This window comes from Camellia sinensis, chromosome 13, assembly GCF_055761805.1.
Source record: "Camellia sinensis isolate YWXY chromosome 13, ASM5576180v1, whole genome shotgun sequence".
Lineage (NCBI taxonomy): Eukaryota > Viridiplantae > Streptophyta > Magnoliopsida > Ericales > Theaceae > Camellia > Camellia sinensis.
Window position 1 is genome coordinate 133,095,016 of NC_138973.1, and position 18,785 is coordinate 133,113,800.

Consider the following 18,785-nt stretch of genomic DNA (forward strand, 5'->3'; position numbering starts at 1 on the left):
TTACTTTGAAAGGAGAAACAAAGTACAAGAAAGGAAAGGAAAGGACATCAAAACTAAGATTCTTCAGCATCATTGGCAGGCTGAGTCTGGACCTCGGAAGACTGCTTGGAGGACATCTCAGCTACCTTCTCGGCCGCAAGCTCAGCATCAATCTCTTAAAGAGTCTGATCAAGGCTCTTGTCAGCGAGAGGCACATCCAATGATGCCTGCTCAGGGGTAGCTTCCTAGGGCACCTCCTCACCCTCCTCATCTTGAGTCAGGTCCAGGACTTGATCATTCAGAGAAGGGGACTTGGCCCCAGCAGCATCTTTCGACTTCGTCACCAAAACTTCTTCCTCGGATTCAGAGTCGTCATCGAATTGAGTTGGAGTTAAAGGGAATGGAAAAGGAATGGCGTCGGCGTTCCGAAGGGGTGAGTCCTCGGGGACTTCAAATTTTTTGAGAAGAGACATCCAACCAAGGGTAAAACCCTTATTGCATGCCTGTTTCACTTGCTTTTCATAATCTGCCGTGACATCGGCCACTCCTTCGTTGTAGCCCTTCTCATCGGCCACCTTGACTTCGGCCTCTTTTGTGGCCAAAGCATCTTGCTGTTCTTTTTGAGCCTGAGCCATTTTTTCCTCGGCATCCTTCTTTTCGGCCTCAAGCACCTTCTTGATAGCCTCAACAGATTCTGCCTTTTCTTCAGCATCATTTTGGGCCTTAATGGCAGCCTCGGCCTGGTCTTCCAACTTTTTCATTTTTGATTGCAAACTTCTGTTGGCCTTTTGAAGACTGGAGACCTCCTTCTTCATTTCGGCTAGCTTCTCCCGATTCTCGAAAGATTGTAGTGAGAAATAATGGGCATGTTGGATGGCCTGAAAGTAAACAGAACAGAAGTTGTTAGAAAAAATTACAAGTATGGAATGAACAGAAAGAAAGAAAAAGTTGCCAGATAAAGACACTTACTTGAACGGAGCATTGAAGCATCAGAGCGTAGTTTTCATACTCCCTTAACTCGGCGTTTCGGTCGAGATCGCCGGGGAGAAGCAGAGTAGTACTGAGGGCTACGCCGACGTTAATGTCATCAGCGCTATCATTAGCCATAACTGGCTTATCTTCCAGAGTAATTTTGGGGGCCCATGGGGCATCATGTTTTTGAGACCCCGAGGTAGTTGCCGCAGATGACCTCGGCTTCTTTGATTTTGGGGATTCAGATGGTTGGGCCTCGGCATGCCTCTTCCCAGCAGCAGACTGAGACTTGTCGCTCTCAGCCAATTTAGAAATCGGCAAGGTGTCCTCAGTGTTGACTTGAGTCACCTTCGTCTTTGGCTGAGCCTTCTTTATTCTTTTCGGCTTCATTGGTTGCTGGGATTACGTTTGTGGAGCATCAACGGTTGATGGGATGCTGACCAAGAGATCCTTTACAACAGCTTTTTGACGGCCCATCTCAGTAGAAAAAACGCTTCGACACCGGCGTTGTCATTGGGATATCGGGATCAGGTATGGAGCCGAGGTTGACGGCTGCTCAGCTGGATCAGAGGTTGATCCTTGGTCTATCCAAGATGTGGACGCGACTTGTGGAGTTGTGGCAGAAGGTGGAGAAAGGCTTTTCTTCTTCTTTTTTGGGACGTTGGGAAGAGTCGACTTATATGTTGGGATGAAGTTGAGAAGCAGAGGGGCCTTCCGCTTGTGGACTGGCAAATTCAGTAGTTTCTTCAAGTCTTCGCTGGGAAAGACAGACTGACGGAAGCCTTTTGGTGGTTGAGGAAGAGCTGTAAGAAAAATAGACATTAGAAACAAATAGAGTATCGAAGACTTTGAAACAAACAAGTAATATAAACACAGGGCTCTTACCATTGCCCTCTACAAAAACTGATCGAGGAAGAGGGTAGAGATGGAGGTCCTCGTCTGGAGTGAATTCCCAGTTCCCCGAGGTAATGAAGTAATCATCTCCAGCTCCCTTGTTGGAGTCTAGAAGGTCGGCTACGATTTTGTATTCTGTGGACCTCGTCTTAAGGTAGTAAATATAGCCCGTATCTTTTTTGAGGCCACACATGGTGTAGCAATATTGGATGTCGGCTAAGGTGATCCTAGCATTTTCTTGTTTCGCTGAGGCAATTATACCGTTAATAACTCGATAGGAATTGATGGCAAGTTGCATAGGGTTCAACTTATAGTAATGAAGTATTTCACAAAAAAGGGTGTTCAGTGGGAACCGAAGTCCGCACTCGGTAAATGCCACTACAGGGAAGGGCATAGAATCAGTGGTGGGCATGATGGAGTCGTCATCCCCAACCAACCTCAGATGGACGTCGGCAGGGAAAGAATACTCTCGCTTAAAGTATTCTAATTTTGTCGGGGTGTCTACCCTATGCTTCCACATACCCATGATATCGGCCTAGCTAGGAGGAACTGGATTTTAGAATGAAGGTGTTTTAAAAAGGGTTATTGGGACCTCGGCAAAAAACCTAAAGTATGCATTGGGTAAGGATTTGTGGAAATAGTTTCAGTTTTTCCTAATAATCGTGGGTTCTACAAGCAAATCCCAAACCTAGATCTATGGAAACGAAGATTGAAGGCGCGAAATCTGGAAAATAGAAAAACAAGAATGTGCTTCAGAATCAAGAACAGAGATGGACTATCAAGAGCATTATAAATACGAAGGGTATAAGGCCAAGAACAGTGCAGAAAAGTTGTGAATAGTACAAATATTCAAGACATGGGCAAGGAACAAAAAATATGCTCAGATACAAGATTCATATGTCAAAAACTTAAGTGAAACAGCAATGACGACTAGTAATGAAGTCGAATTTCTTGAAAAGCAACATGAAATAAGAACCAGGAGGAACAGTGGCTTACCAGAAAGAGAGAAGCCAAAAAGGGATTTGCCGAAGTCTGACGACGATTGCAGAGGCGGAAGATCAATGGAAATCACGCCAGAGGTGGTAAACGAAGCAAGTTGCAGAGCTCAGAGAGCTTGAGCAATGGCGGATCTGAAGAAGAGAGCTAGAGAGAGAAAAAGCTAGAGGATTGAACAAAAAGTAAGAAAATAAGGAAAGGGGAAAGGGGGAAAAGTTTTGTTAAACTTGAAACGGCGGCAAAATAGAATTAATGCGCCTAAAACAACGTGAGCGTCAGACGGCGCACGCATGCGTGAGACGATTAAGAAGCGCGTACCAAGTACGATCCAGTAAGAGAAGGACGCGTGGCTAAAACGGTTGAAATGTAATGCATGGCAGCTCATGCGCGTGAAGAAGTTCTTGGAATTCTTGATATTTAAGAAGACATGTCGGCCTATAGTGATGAGTTCGGCTAAAACCGATGTACTGGCAGGAAGTACCAATATAGGTTCCATCACCTCAGAATGCCGAGGTAATAGAACCTAGGGGGCAGTTATAGGGATATATTTTTTGAGTCCCAACACGTGGCCAAGGCGACGCCGACGTGTCAGCCGAGGTGCCACGTGTCCTGGTTATGACGCCGAGGTGATCTCGACTAGGCCGAGGTTATCTCCGAAGATATCAGAATCCGAGATAAGCAGATAATGGACAAGAGTCCTAGAATAAGGGAGGACTTTAACATGGATAAGGATAAAGCTCTTAGGGAGTTTATCTTTATCTCTTGGACAGTCCAGGATAAGCACTGAGCAAGAGTCCATTGAAGCTAGGCTTCTAATGGGACAAGGATTGAGTTAATTATAAAATAAAGGCAACCCCATGGGTCTAAGGTACGCAATTTATATTCTGAAGAATGAAGTTTAGCACTATTGATTATCTTTGAGAGATATGCTGACTTGATCGTTGGAGTACCCTCGGGTGGATGAACCACCACCGGAATCTTCTCTTTCTGTCGTAGGTTAGCTAAGTGTCATCTATTCTGCCAGTGCTTTCCAGCTGAATACTGAGTTGGGCAGTGTGATTGGAAAATCACTCACACAATTTGAATAAACAAATTATCATAACCACGATACAGAACAAAACAGAACAAATGTCACATGAGTGACAATCATAATAGAAGTCAATGGATCCATGACAAATAAAGGGCCACAAAGTGTCCAAATAGAACCCAATGGTTAATTAAGTCCCCCAAGTCATGGGACTTCTGTGGTGGTACTTACAAAACATAATTGTTTATAAAATCATTGTCAAATAATTTCTAAAATTTAAACAAACATATTCATGGGTTTCATTTCAGACAAATGGAGTTCAGAAAATAATCAACGTAATTGAAATATTAATATAATTTATAAAACACAAATTGCGTAAAATAAATTATGGTAACTCAAAACAGACGTAAAATATAATATGGTGACTCAAGGTATAATACAACTCACCTTAATGTTAATCCCTCACCGTTTCTTCTCCGTTCACCGAAATTTCCCCTTTTTACGGACGAACTGCACCTCATTTTGCTCCATACATTTATTGAAAATATCTTTTCAGGCACCATTTCCTTTCCCTCCAAGCAACCATGTGGTATCACGACGTGCCCCCCCCCCTTTTGCTGCATGCTTATCCGTAAGGATAAGCATCTGATTCGTTTTTTTTTTTTTGTTTTTTTTTTCTTTTCTTTTTGTTTTGTTTTGTTTCGTTTTGTTTTTTTGTCTTTTTTGTTTTTGTTTTTTTTTTGTGTACTTATCTACAACAATTAGATTAACTCTACTTAATAAAATAATAACTCCTAATTAAAATACATTTTTGTTTTTTTTACATACCATCATAAAATTGATTATTTAATTTTACTATTACTACTGCTATTATTATTATTACTATTCTTATTATTATCGTGATTGGTTGTGATATTAATTAAATATTTAGGGTGTCACAAATAATTTCAAAAAATTCAGATTCATGAATATTAAATTGTTCATCATTCTTATCCATGTTTGGCTTGAGAACATGTTCTTCGACTAAATAACTTTCATCATTCATTGACAAATGGGGCATATTATTTTGTGGGCCAAATGGGTATTGCATTTTGATTACTCTGTTCATGATTTTGTCTCTAATCTGCATCAGATTAGGCTGTCTGTTTGAGGTGATTGAGGTGTGTTTTGTGGAAGCTTCAGCTGCTCTGTCTAACTCTGGAGGCAACACAGCAATTGGAGCTCCTCTGGGTCTGTTTTTTCTATATTGATTTGTTGGTTGGCTTATTGTTTTTTTTGCTTTGCTTTGTTGGTTTCTCACCAATTGGAGCTTGGAGCTTGTGCTAGCTCCAAGCTCCTCTTTATTGATGTAATCTTCTTTTCATCAATAGAGAATTATTTTATCGATAAAAAAAAACTTTCATCATTCATTGACAAATGGGGCTGTTTTTCTATTTTATCCATTAATGGATTATGAAAATCCTCCATGTGAGTTTAATCATTTCTTAGTCTAATAGGTTGTTCCATTTTAGCCATTAATGGCTTAAGAAAATCCTCTATATGAGTTTCATCATTTTTTGGCTTAATGGGCTGTTCCATTTTAGCCATTAATGGCTTATGACAATCCTTCATAGACATCTTATGTCCATAGTTTGACTCTCTAAGAATGGGTTTTTAACCCCCCAAGTCTTATATGGAACATTATTTTTGACCATGCTTGGCTTAATAACATGCTTTTTAGCCATGTTATTTTCATAAATTGGCTCTTTAAAAACCTAAGCCATTGATGAAATCAACTCTTTGCTTTTGCTATTTTCAACCATGAAAAAATTCTGAAAAAATTCACCAATTCCAACCATTAAAGCCTTAGTTAAAGACTTGGTAGTGAGAGTTAACAACTCATCATTCCATTAGCGAATTTTCATATCAAGTTGATGAATTTCTCCAATTAAATGGTGTCTTTTTTCTTCCACCAAATAATATTGTGAGGGATGAAAGTTGATTTCATCAAGAAAATAGATCTCTTATTGAAGATCCAAAAATTTTTGGTTACGCCAAAAGATTTCATCTAGGCTATTTGGAATGGACAAATCTAATTCATTTTTCATTTCTTACACCTGATGTCCCACTGGACGTATCAAAAATTGTTGGCTTATTTTTCTTACAAAGGAAAATATCATAAATGCGAGCGTACCAGCAAGGATTGAAAAATCCTTACAAATTAAATTCAAGCCAATTATCAAGCGATTGCGTTGACAGTTCTTTTGCCTTAACGAAAAGGACTTCAAAATTACAAAGTGTAGGGAAAAGATAAATTAAAAGAAGAATGAAGGAAACGGAAAAAAATGATTGAGTTAACAATCGAGGTGATTGAGTGAACAATCAAAGTAACTAGTAATTACTTCTACTCCTATGCTTTGAAAAGGAAGTCCATAAAATAAAACGTATGAAATATAAGATCTATATTAAACTACTTCTAAGATAAGGAAAATGACGAGAAAAATAGAAATCAATTGTCTTTTATTTGAGTTGGTCCTTTTACAATGTAGCCATGAATGATTATTTATAGGCAAACATTTGTAGGATAAAACTACCCACTCTTCCACCTCCTTCATTTCATACTCCATGATCTTCCATGATCTTTTATAACTTCCTTCAACCTTCACTTCATGCTCCATGTTCTCTATCACCTTTCCAAATTTCATAACTTCTCATAACCTCCAAATGAGTAGAAGGTGCCACATGTCCTACAATTATATAAATAATAAATAATAAAATTGTAGATTTATGGTGCTAACAACTGCGAATTGGCTTGCTAAGTTGTTTGCTTCCGAAGCAAATCTGTCTCTGTCTTCTCATCATTCTTTGCACTCTCTCTCTCTCTCTCTCTCTCTCTCTCTCTCTCTCTCTCTCTTCGATTTTGGACCCATCCCACTTCTTCATTCATCCAATTCAAGCACTGATAACCCAAAAATCAAGGGACTTTCATTCCAGTCTTTAATCTTATTATTTCTTATCTGCCATTTTTCTCTTCAACACAAGCCATTCTATTCCTCATAATAACTTTTGTTGTTTCTGAGGCCAAATCCCCCTTTTCTCAGCCCATCCTCTTTCTCCTTCCTCGACTTTCTCTACTCAACTAACCGCATAAAGATCTGCGTTCTGTGCTTTGTTTTTGTCTTTCTTTGTGTTTGTGTTTTCTTTTTTCACTTTTATTCTTTTGTGTTTTCCTTTTGTACTTTTTCTTTCTCTCTGATGTGTTGTTGTCTATAAATTTTCAACTTTTCAATATCTCATTTGTGAAAAGCTTCAGAATTTTGATTTGGTTGATCAGATTTGGAGAATTCACTGACCCATGCACAAATGTGGGTTTTTTTTTTTTTTTTTTGGGGTGACATTTTGTATTTTTTTACCCACATCAAATCATTGGATACCTATTTCTAAAAGAACTGAAATTTTAGCTTTTGATCATCGAATTTCAGGTCCCTAACCTTCAAAATTGACCATTTCATGGTTTCAACACATTGGGGATTCTTATTTGATCCATTATATTCTTGATCTATTGTTGTAATATCATACAATGTATGGAACATAGAGCAGATTTTTTTTTTATTATTTGCTCTTATCGGTCGACCAGGCGGATGACCGGCTGGTCAACCCCCCGGATAACCTGTGTTTTGATGACAATTACAAATTCACTGTTGGGGTGACTGATATCAGATAGAGGGATTCATGTTTTTTGAAGATGCCCTAATATGATATGATGAAATATTTACTCAGATTTAATGAAATATTTGGTGAACCATTGGAGATGCCCTAATATGATAGCTCCTTGAAGTTTTTGACTTGAAAGTTTGACATTCAAAAAAGTGAAGTTGCAACCAAGTAAAGCAGAGGTGATCGACATAGCTTGATAGCCTGATGAGGGAAATTTAGCTTGATAGCCTGATGACATTTGAAAATGAAATAGAGTCCAACAATCACTGAGAACTATCTACTAATAATAAAATATAGACACAAAGGGAATGCATCAAACCTTGACAGCATCTAAAAGATCCTTAATGGGTTCATGTTCGGGAGCCCAAGGTAATGATTAATCCTTGCAACAGAAATCACATGCTATGATTAATGCAAGACACAAGTGTCAAAAAAGGTAAAAATGGAAACAAAATAAAAATATGAACAGTCATGATCGACTAAATATCCATCATTTGGCAAGGAACCTTCACTAGACTTTTCACTACCTTTAAGTACACAAGCCAGATCTTCTTATGCATCTCTTCCAAAGGAGCTTTGGTCTATAATAGACGAATAAAATAAGAGAATCACCAAGCAATCGTGAGAATATATAGTGTATATATGGTATGATTGTGTAAAAATAGGAATCTTTATATTTCCTTTTTCATTTAGGCTATATAAATCGATGACCTCTTTGTAAACAATACACAATTGAATATACGAATTCTTTTAGAATACTTACATGGTATCAGAGCCGTGTTTGGGACCTTAGCACTGTTATCTTCCTCAATTGTCTCTAATCAGTCTCTGTGCTCGCAAACCCTAGCACCGTCATCTGCCTCAGCCGTCAGTCTGTGTGATCGCGAGCCCTAGCCGTCAGTCTGTGTGTTCGCGAGCCCTAGCACGGTCGTCTCCCTCAGCTTTTCTGCTGAGTCTTGTCGGCGCATCGTCGTTGTCTTCCTCAATCACTTGCTTCACCTCGTCTCATCTCTGCTTTGTCTCATCTCAGATTACATTGTCGCAACCACTGTATCTCTCTCTCTCTCTCTCTCTCTTTCTCTCTCTCTCTCTTTCGCTCTCTCTCTACTTATGTAGCCTGGTTTGGTTTGGGGTTAATAAACTCAAAATTTATTTTAGATTTATTATTGTTTGACCCAACACCTTCTGAATATTATAATTCTATAACCCTTGTTTCATTATAATGTTTAACGCTAAAACCCAAGCTATCAAGTGCAAACTCACTGGTAACAATTATGCATATTGGGCCAGTGTTTTGAAGAACTTCTTTCTTGGTCAGAAAAAATGGGGATATGTTTCGGGTTCTGTTCCTCAGCCATTGGACTTGAAGGTGGAAGGATATCTGACTTCCTGTGATACCTGGGATTGTGATAATGCCCAAGTTCTGACCCGGTTTCATAATTCTGTGGATGACCATATTGGAATGATGTTTTCTAAATATAGTACTGCCAAGGAGGTGTGTGATTATTTACTGGGTGTTTATCAGCAGTCCAACTTTGCCAAGCGGTATGAGTTGGAAACAACTATTTAGAGTGCTCATCAACGAGATCAGACTATTCAGGATTTCTATATTGAGATGAAAAGTCTCTGGGATCAATTGGCTCTCATGGAACCATCTAGCCTCAAGGTATTAGGCACTTATGTTGAGTTTCGAGAACATGGTCGTTTAGTGTAGTTCTTAACGGCTTTTTCTCCTCAATGTAAGGCTATCCGTGGTGGCATCTTTCATTGGTTTCCTCTTCCCTCTGTGGAAGCTATTGTTCGTGAGCTCCTCTCCGAGGAAACCCGTCTTGAGACGGCCAGTCAAACTCTGTCTCCATTTGTCTTCTTGGCTCTTACTCAGCCTCCTTTGCTGTCAAACCCATGTCATCAGCTTCAGGTCACTATAAAGCCCAAGAAAAGGCCACTAGCCTCTGATGAGTGTGCTTTTTGTCATCAGAAGGGACATTGGAAGTACAATTGTCCCAAGAAGGGTCGTCAGGCTGCTCAGTCTTCTCCGCCGTCTCAGCCACAATTCCGAGGTCCTACTTCGAGTACTGTTCGCCCTCATACTGCTTATACTGCCTCTACTCTAGCTTCTGATCCTGACTTGGCTTCCCTGAGTGCCCAGATTGCCTAGCTTCAGCATCTCTGGTCCATCTCTCAGTCATCTTCATCTGCCTCTGCTCTTACCTCTCTTAATTCAGGTTTGCTTGGGTCCTCTTCAGGTATTCCTTTCTCTATCTGGCTTTTTGATTCTAGTGCCTCTCATCATATGACTCCTGACCTTTCCTTACTCCAAAACTAATGGGTCTGGTATGTCTGTCTTATCTATTGGGTCTATCTTATCCTCTTTCATGTCTACTGTTACTATTTTCTCTATTCTTTATGTTCCTCAATTGTCTGTTTGCTTACTTTCTATCAGTCAGCTTGATGCTTTTGGTTTTAATGTTATCTTTTCTTCTTCTGTCTGTTGTGTGCAGGATCGGGTGCTCAAGAAGCAGATTGGGACCGGCTGTAGAGTTGGAGATCTCTATGTGGTGGAAAGTCCACATCTTCCTCTTTCTACGTCCCCCGTTGCACTTTCATATTTTCAGTTAAATTCTCAGTCGAGTTGGTTTTATTTATGGCATTCTTGCTTAGGTCATTTGTCTGTTGACCGCTTGCAGTTTTTAGCTCAGTCAGGATTGTTAGGTAAAGTTTCTCCTAGTCAAATTAATGAGTGTTAAGGATGTAAATTTGCTAAAATGACAACTTTACCTTTTAATAACAATACTTCTATTTCTGCTTCCCCTTTTTCTCTTGTACATACTGATGTCTGGGGCCCTTCTCCTGTTCTCACTAAAGGGGGTTCTGCGTACTATGTGTCCTTTGTTGATGATTGTACCCGTTATATCTGGGTTTATCTTATGGGTCATAAATCTGACTTCTACCATTTATATCGTACCTTTCAGTCTATGATCACTATATAGTTTGGGCCACAATTAAAATACTTCGGTCTCACTTGGGTGGGGAATACTTCAAAACTGAATTATGTGAGTATTTGGCTCTATTGGGTACCATTCACCAAACCTCCTATACTGATACCCCTACCCAAAATGGTCGTGCTGAGCGTAAACACCGTTACCTCCTTGAGACAGCTCGATCTCTCCTTCTTTCTGCCTTTGTTCCGGCACCATTTTGGGGTGAGGCAGTTCTTACCGCGACTTTACTCCTCAATCGCATGCCGACTCCCCTACTCTCCAGTCAATCCCCTTATCAAGCTCTATATTCCCAGCCTCTCAATTATTCCCTCTTGCGTGTCTTTGGGTCTACTTGTTTTGTCTTCCTTCCTCGTAAAGATAAGACCAAACTCAGTGCCCAGTCTGTCTTGTACATTTTTTTAGGTTATAGTCTTGCTCAGAAAGGCTACCGTTGCTATGACCCTATCTCTCGTTGCCTTTATGTCTCCCGTCATGTTGCCTTTCTCGAATGTCTGTCTTACTTTCAACTTCCCCCTCTCACTGCTCCTGTTTCCAAAGAAGATTTGGTTCACATTGACCTATTTCCTTCTGAGGTCCCATCTGATGAGTACATCTCCACTGTTCCTCCTGAGGCCATTCCTACTTCTCCGTCTGTGTCACCCATAGCTCTGTAGCACGCCCGCGAGGGGCCCCGCTCTACAGTTCGAACTCGATTTGTGTCGCGGTTCTTAATCTTGAACCAAAGAGTCCAAATCTGACAAATCGTTTTGAGAAAACAGATTTTAGGAAAGAAGTGCCAAACATGGATTGCTTTGCCAGATACAGAGTCGCCACCTAAATATTTTTTAATGGGGGAATTTAGGAAACCCTGACTCGGTGCCGAAGGCCACATGTCCGTCATCACCAGAGTTGTCTCGGCTCGGGAGCTAGGGTACGATTGGGGAAGGTCAGCTATGAGCACCCCCTCTCGCCGGATCCGAAAATCGGCCTCTACTAACCGTGATATCCGTTTTTGAAAACATTATGTGTTCTTATTCCAATTATTTAGCCTAGCGTTACTATGTTATGCGCACAGCAAACAAGTATAGACTAGATTGTCTAATTTGGAAATAAGCATTACATATCTGTTTGTTTTGAAAAGCGCTTTGGAATTTGCTACTCGCAAGTAGGCTAAAATACGGATTTCAACGAGTTTTTCCAACTCAAACAATCCAACCTTCACCCACAGGCATTCAAATAGTTTATCACATAAGCATCTAGCCACATGGTAAGCATACTGTCATGATAGCATTCACACGCATGCGAGATGCCAAAGCATTTTAAAATACTTACTTAGTACTCCGTGCCAAAACAAAGAACTTGTTAGCAGACATGCATGATCCAAGTCCATGTTAAGTGCCTAATGCAACACATGCAAGATGCAATTAGAGTAGGCTCGGCTAACCTAATCATGGCATGCGAAAATGCGATCAATTTGATGCACGTATTCAATTTGGAATTGGGGCATAAATGCAGTTAGCATGATGTACCGAGCCTAATGCATGCAATACAAATGCATGAATGCACGCATGCATAGCATAAGGTATGCTAATTTAAAAAATGCCCTAATCTACCATCATAAGCAGGTAAATAAAAGGAAAGAAAGACGTGAGGTTGGAAAACATACACACACTCACGCACATTTATTACAGATTTGCCCTCGCTCGGAGGGATCAAATAAATACAAATTAATTAACTACGCAAGCTAATTAAATATTACAAATTGCCTAATTAATTAACAAATTAACTAAGCTAAGAAAAAAAAAGTAAACTGCCTCGGAGGGAGGGCCAGATGCAGTGCGTGCTCGGGTCTTGCTCGGAAGTGCACCGCCATGCATAGTCTGCCTCTGTTTTCCCTGCTCTGCCCCTCTGAAGACTGCCAAAGTCTCAAAGACGCCTCTCTGTATAGTGGGGGTTCACCACCGGCTGAATCAAATTACCACCGGCAGTGGTATGCGGTCACTGGCACAAAATGAAGCTATCGGCAGAAGAATGATTGCCGGTCGGCAATGTACACTGCCGGTCGGCAAAGAATGCCTGCAGAACCTGCAACTCACAGCAGCAGAGGACAGAACTTGCATGGCAATACATTTTTAAGCAATGTATGCACTAATCATGCTCCCTATCATGTTTGTAACTCAAAGGGGCATGTGTCTCGATTCTCGGACCACCAATCACGCATTTCCATGCATGATGGCCCAAAGGACCAAGTGTGCAACTTTCATGTCAAATGAAATGCAAACCAAACAAACAAACCAAGGCCCAATTCAAGGAATAAGGCAAGCATGCAAGATGCATTGCAACCTAGGCATGCAAGCTAAGGATGCAACATGGCATGGCAAGACACTTATGCAAGCATACAAGCAAACATGAGGCAATGCAAACTTATGAAAAGGTGGACTTATACATGATTTAGCCAACTCTAAATGGGCCTAAAAGAATGGCCAAAGTGCTATAATAAGGGACCAAATACACATGCACACATACACATGATCAAAGGCCAATACTTAGGCACAAGGTGGACAATTCTCAAACACATTTGAAAGGAGGTAATCATGGACATATAGCATGCAACATAAGCATTGAAAATCATGTTAGAATGGTGTCAAACCAAGCAACAAGTCAAGCCAAACATGCAACAAATGGCCCAAGTGTTTGAAGCAAGTCAAAGGGGGCTTGAACCATGACCAAGCCAACCAAGCCTCATAAGGCTAAGAGGCCTTAAAATAGGTTCAAGGCAGACCTAGATCATGCAAAGGGGACCCCCTAGATGGCATCTAAGCGGCTCAAAATCAAAGGCATGCACAATGGCCAAAACATGGAACATGCTACACAAGCTTTCGAAGCATTAAAGAGATGTCCAAGGCAAGCATACAAGCATGCTATAAGGTCTGAAATTATGCTATAAATGATGCCAAATCATTAGAATGAAGCAAGTAATGCATGCTATATACTCACACACTTGAGGCCAACAAGCCAAAATACAAAGGGGCTATACTAAGCATGCCAAATCCGACCCAAACAACTATGGACAGACCTCTAGCATGGCAAAATAAGCACACAAGCTTCACAAGGCTAAGCCTAAAACATGCTCGAATAAAGGCTAACAACCTAAGGCATGTTAAGGCAATAACATGGCATTACACGGTAGGTATGCTAAGCATGAATGGTGTACCAAAACCAACACACAACAAGGTTATATCATGGCATAATAAGCATGGAAAATAGCCAAGATATGATCAATACACACTCTAGCATGATGCTCTCTCAAGAGGCCAAAAGGGGTCCATTTCAAGGACAACAAGGAGAGGGGGTGGCCCTCCCCTTTTGGAGACTTCAAGGCACCATCTCCACCACTGAAATCCCTCAAGATTTCAGTGGTGATGAGGCCCAAACACCAAAGTCTCGAAACTTGCTCAAAATGGCTCAAAATGGGGCCTTTTCAAGGCCTAAGAGGGGTCAAACACCTCCAAACCAAAAAACACTCTTAATAAACAATCAAGAGGACTAAAAAATAGAACTTTTTTGTATTATACACCAAGCTCAAAAATATTTTAAGACAGGTAAAAATACAATGCAAAAATGGGAAATATAAAGGTAAGATTGTTACCCTTGTTGACTTTCTTAAAAAATGAAGCTCCAACAGCTCCTCCAAGCTTGAAACAACTCAAGAATCTCAAGAACAACCTCTTAGAACCTCAATAGCTAAGTGAAGGTGAAACACTATGTGTTTATGTGCAATAGTAAGACACAAGTGCACTTAAACACACACAAGAGGGAGATATGGAGATAGAAAGTGTATGGTTTCTAACCCTAGAACTCAAAACCCTAAAAATGGCTGTCTAAAAATATCCTAAGTCTCTCAAGTGTCTAACCCTAAAGCCAAGAGACAAAGCTCTCTCTTATAGAGCTTCTTGCCTTGTAAAGCTTACAAGACAAGCTTCCAAGAGAGAGATCCCTCCATACACGTAGGGGAGCCAAAAGCAAGACAGCTGTGACAAAATATCTACAAAAGCAGATGCACAGTAGTCGGCCGGCCAAAAATGCCATTTTGGCAAAAAGGAGTGCCAACCGGCAACAAAGAGTGCCGACCGGCAACAAAGAGTGCCGACCGGCAACAAAATGTGCCGATGGCAACAAAAACCAGCCGGTGACCTCTAGCCACTGCCGGTGGTGTGTGGGGATGCCTCACAAGGCATTCCTTGCCCTTCCAAGGCAAAACACAAGTGTTTGGTGCAAAACCAGACACTAAACAGTCAAGTTCGGAGATCTTGAGGCAAGGCGCGCGAGCCGAGACCTCCGGGAACTCCAAACGAACACAAACATGGATAATCACCCAGTGTTCCAGTGGTGACGTCCAAGTCTTGAAGACGGTCAAAAATGGGGTGTCTACAAGCTCCTTCTCCTCTTTCAGCTTCTTCTTCCCCTTCATTGTTGGTCTATTCTCGTCACCAGGCTCCCCTACCACCAGTTGTCTCTACTCCCATTGCTGCTCCTTCTGCTTTTGACGACTCTGATCCTGCTACACACTGATATCCTACTTGTGAACGTCGTTCTCCAAACAGATTAGGTTGGTCTAATACATGTTTTTTTTGCTTCCTATCGTAGTTTTTTCTCTGTTATTCATTCTTTTTCAGAACCACAGTCTTACATGGAGGCCGTTCAGGATCCTAATTGGGTTCAAGCTATGGAGGATAAGTTGTTTGGCTTACAAAAGATTAATACTTGGGAGTTGGTTCCTTGGCCTACTAGGAAGAATTTGGTTGGTTGCAAATGGGTTTATAAAGTCAAGACTCATTCTGATGGTTCTCTCGAGCGCTACAAAGGTCACTTGGTTGCCAAGGGTTTCTCACAGGAGTATGGTATTGATTATGAGGAGACATTGCCCCGGTTGCAAAGATGACTACTGTCCGTACCTTGATTTCTATTGCTGCTATTCGACATTGGCCTCTCTATCAGATGGACGTTAAGAATGTTTTTCTTAATGGTCAGCTCACTGAGGAGGTCTATATGCATCCTCTTGGTCTTCTTCACTCCTTTGGGTAGGTTTGTCATCTTCAGCGTGCTCTGTATGGTTTGAAGTAGTCTCCTCGTTCTTGGTATGATCGCTTTCAGACTGCCGTTACCAAGCTTGGGTTTCATCCTTCTGCTTTCGACTCTGCTTTGTTTTTGAGATATACCTCGGCTGGTTTTGTTGCTTTCCTACTCTATGTGGATGATATGATCATCACTGGATCTGACTCTTCTGCTATCTCTAAGGTCAAGTAATATCTCTTCCGTACCTTCAAAATGAAGGATCTGGGTCCATTGCGGTATTTTCTTGGTATTGAGGTTGCCTCTTTTCCAAAGGGCTATTTTCTGTCTCAGGCCAAGTATGCTAATGAGGTTTTTCAACGTGCTGGTCTTACTGATACACAGGTTTCTGATACACCTATTGAGCTTAATGTAAAGCTCAACTCTACTAATGGTGTCCCTCTGGATGATCCCACGTTCTATCGCGAGCTGGTGGGTTGTTTAGTTTATTTAAGTGTCACTCGCTCTGATCTTGTTTATGTTGCTCATGTGGTTAGTCAGTTCGTTTCTGCTCCTCATTCTATCCATTGGGCTACTTTGGTTTGCATTCTTTGCTATCTCCAAGGTACCATCTTTCAGGGTATACTGTTGTCCTCTACTTCCTCTTTAGACCTGGTCACCTATGCTGATTCTGATTGGGCTGGTGATGTTAATAATCACAAGTCCACCTCTGGTTTCTATATGTTTCTTGGCGATTCCTTGATCTCTTGGAAAAGCAAGAAACAAGCTATTGTTGGTCGCTCTACTACCGAAGCTGAGTACCGTGCTATGGCTCATGCTACTGCTGAGCTTGTTTGGTTTCGTTGTCTTCTCTTTGATTTGGGTGTACCTCAGTCTTCTCCGACCTCCCTCCATTATGACAACTGCAGTGCAATTCAGATTGCCCACAATACTGTCTTCCATGAATGGATGAAACACATTGCGATTGGTTGTCACTTTGTTCGCCAGCATCTGCAGTCTAGCTCTATCTCGCTTCCTTTTGTCTCCTCAGCTTTGTAACTTGCAGACTTCTTCACCAAGACTCACATCACCACTCGGTTTCAGTTTCTTCTTTGCAAACTCTCAGTGTTTTCTGCTAAAACACTTTAAGTTTGAGCGGGGGTGTGAGAATATATATTGTATATATGGTATGATTGTGTAAAAATAGGAATCTTTGTATTTCCTTTTTCAGTCCTAGGTTTAGGCTATATAAATTGATGACCTCTTTGTAAACAATACACAATTGAATATACAAATTCTTTTAGAATACTTACAGCAACCACATGGAGGGTTGCTGTGGACATACTTTAAGAAATAACCGGAAGATAAAGTCCACATGGAAGCAAATGATTACCTGTTTTGACATCTCAAGAGCTATAAGTTCTGCTATTCCAGTTCTAGCCTACAATTCAGAGGACTAGAGTGAGATAGATAAAAATAAATTTGATTATGCATTCTTCTATTGATGACCGATGCTTGATGATCTAGAAGCAGACTGCTGGAAAGGGATGACAAAATACGAACTTAAAAATTAAAACTGCCTAACCAAAAAGATCCTCCCAATAAAACTGCCTAACCAAAATATAGGTGAGATGAAAAAAGTAAAGCAGCAATTAGATTCTTACTTCCCCAGCACCAAAAAAAAAAAAAAATGTGTGCTCAGCCAAGGTACTGCCGACTAACTTCAGTACTGCAATAAGACCTGCAAGAACCACAGATGCTGTCCCCTACAAAATTTAGACAACAACATAGGATTCCAAACTTGAATATCACCATGTTGCCATATACCTGGATATCATCACTGAAGAGAAGATGAGTAGAACCATATTTCTCTAGCAGCTCAAAAGCATTGTGGTTTGCAAAATCTTCAAACTGTACAGTGATGGTAACAAATCAAACCAATATTAGAACTGCATTAACAAGATTAAGCTTTGAAAATATTCAAACTAAAGCTGCAATCCAAACATGGTATAAAAAATTTTCTTAAGAATTTGTCTAGTTGAAAAAATTAGGTTTTTTTTCTTTTTTTTTTTTGAATTTCTAAACTTTAAGATTCATATTTTCTTCTTAGCTTGTGTGTCCGAAGAGAGATATATAGAAGCTCCCAACGTAATAAAGAAATAAAATACTTTTGAGGCCATTTTGATCATTGAAACGAAGGGTAAAAATGTCAATTTAAACATCTATTAGGGAAATTCTATTTCCACACACGTAACACTTAATGAAACTTTATTTTAATGACAATTATACCCTAAAATAAAATGACTACAATGGACGTCAAAATACACCTTTAATATTCTATTTCAATTTTCTTTATGTACATCTTTTTAAAACAAAAAAATCTCAGAATTTTCAAAAGGAAAACCTTTGGCTAGATCACAGTAAATGTGGATGTACATGGAAACTGCTTCATACAAATTCTGCACACTCCTCTCATCAACAACAATTGCAAATTCCATGAATTCCCCCAAAACCATTTCCATTTTCTCCCTCTATTTTCGTCTACTTTCTTGAGAAAATTCAATTTTCCCGGCATAAGTTTGCAGTTCAAGCGATTCACGGCCTCGAGCTCTTCGTCTAGCACTTTTGAATAAAACCCATCTCAAGACCTCGCTGTTCTTTTTGAAGTTGAAAGGTGATAATCTGATTTTTTGCTACTGCTATTTGCATCCACACAATACAATTTTTATAAGATCATAGGCAAGTTTGATTGTTTAGTCAAGTTTAAAACCAAATGGTAAATGCAATCACAAAATGGAAAATAGGAGATTCCTCACCTTCAACAATGCAATGGAGGGTCTTTAATGGTGTTGTCAATGGAATGGAGGTCTTCAATGGAAGACTGTGGTCCTCACTTTGACTATGGTCTTCTTTGTCTGGAATGGAATTGTAGCGGTGGGTCTTCAATTTTCAACAAGTTTGTAAAATGAGGGTTGAGGTGGTGTGGGTACAATGGTATGAGTGTATAGTATAATTGAAACATTTAGTGTGTGGGTTGAGAAGAATAATTAATAATCAAATTAATAAGTGTGTGCATTGAGAAATGATATGCACTAAGGTAAGTAGGTGTGTGAAAATAGAATTTACCCTTTACAAGTATTATAAAGGTAAAAATGTCATTTTAAGTTAGTTATCATCATTTTCCATTG

The 18,785-nt window shown here is 40.2% G+C and overlaps 1 protein-coding gene and 1 pseudogene across 1 annotated transcript in view; both read right to left on the bottom strand.

Moving 5' to 3' along the window:
• The window catches only part of LOC114280811 (NADP-dependent malic enzyme-like), a 55,938-nt pseudogene extending 37,819 nt beyond the window's left edge, over nucleotides 1–18,119 (bottom strand).
• LOC114256845 (azadirone synthase LFS-like) overlaps nucleotides 1–18,785 on the bottom strand; it is a 154,657-nt gene that overhangs the window by 108,723 nt on the left and 27,149 nt on the right. The gene's annotated exons all lie outside the window — the stretch shown is intronic.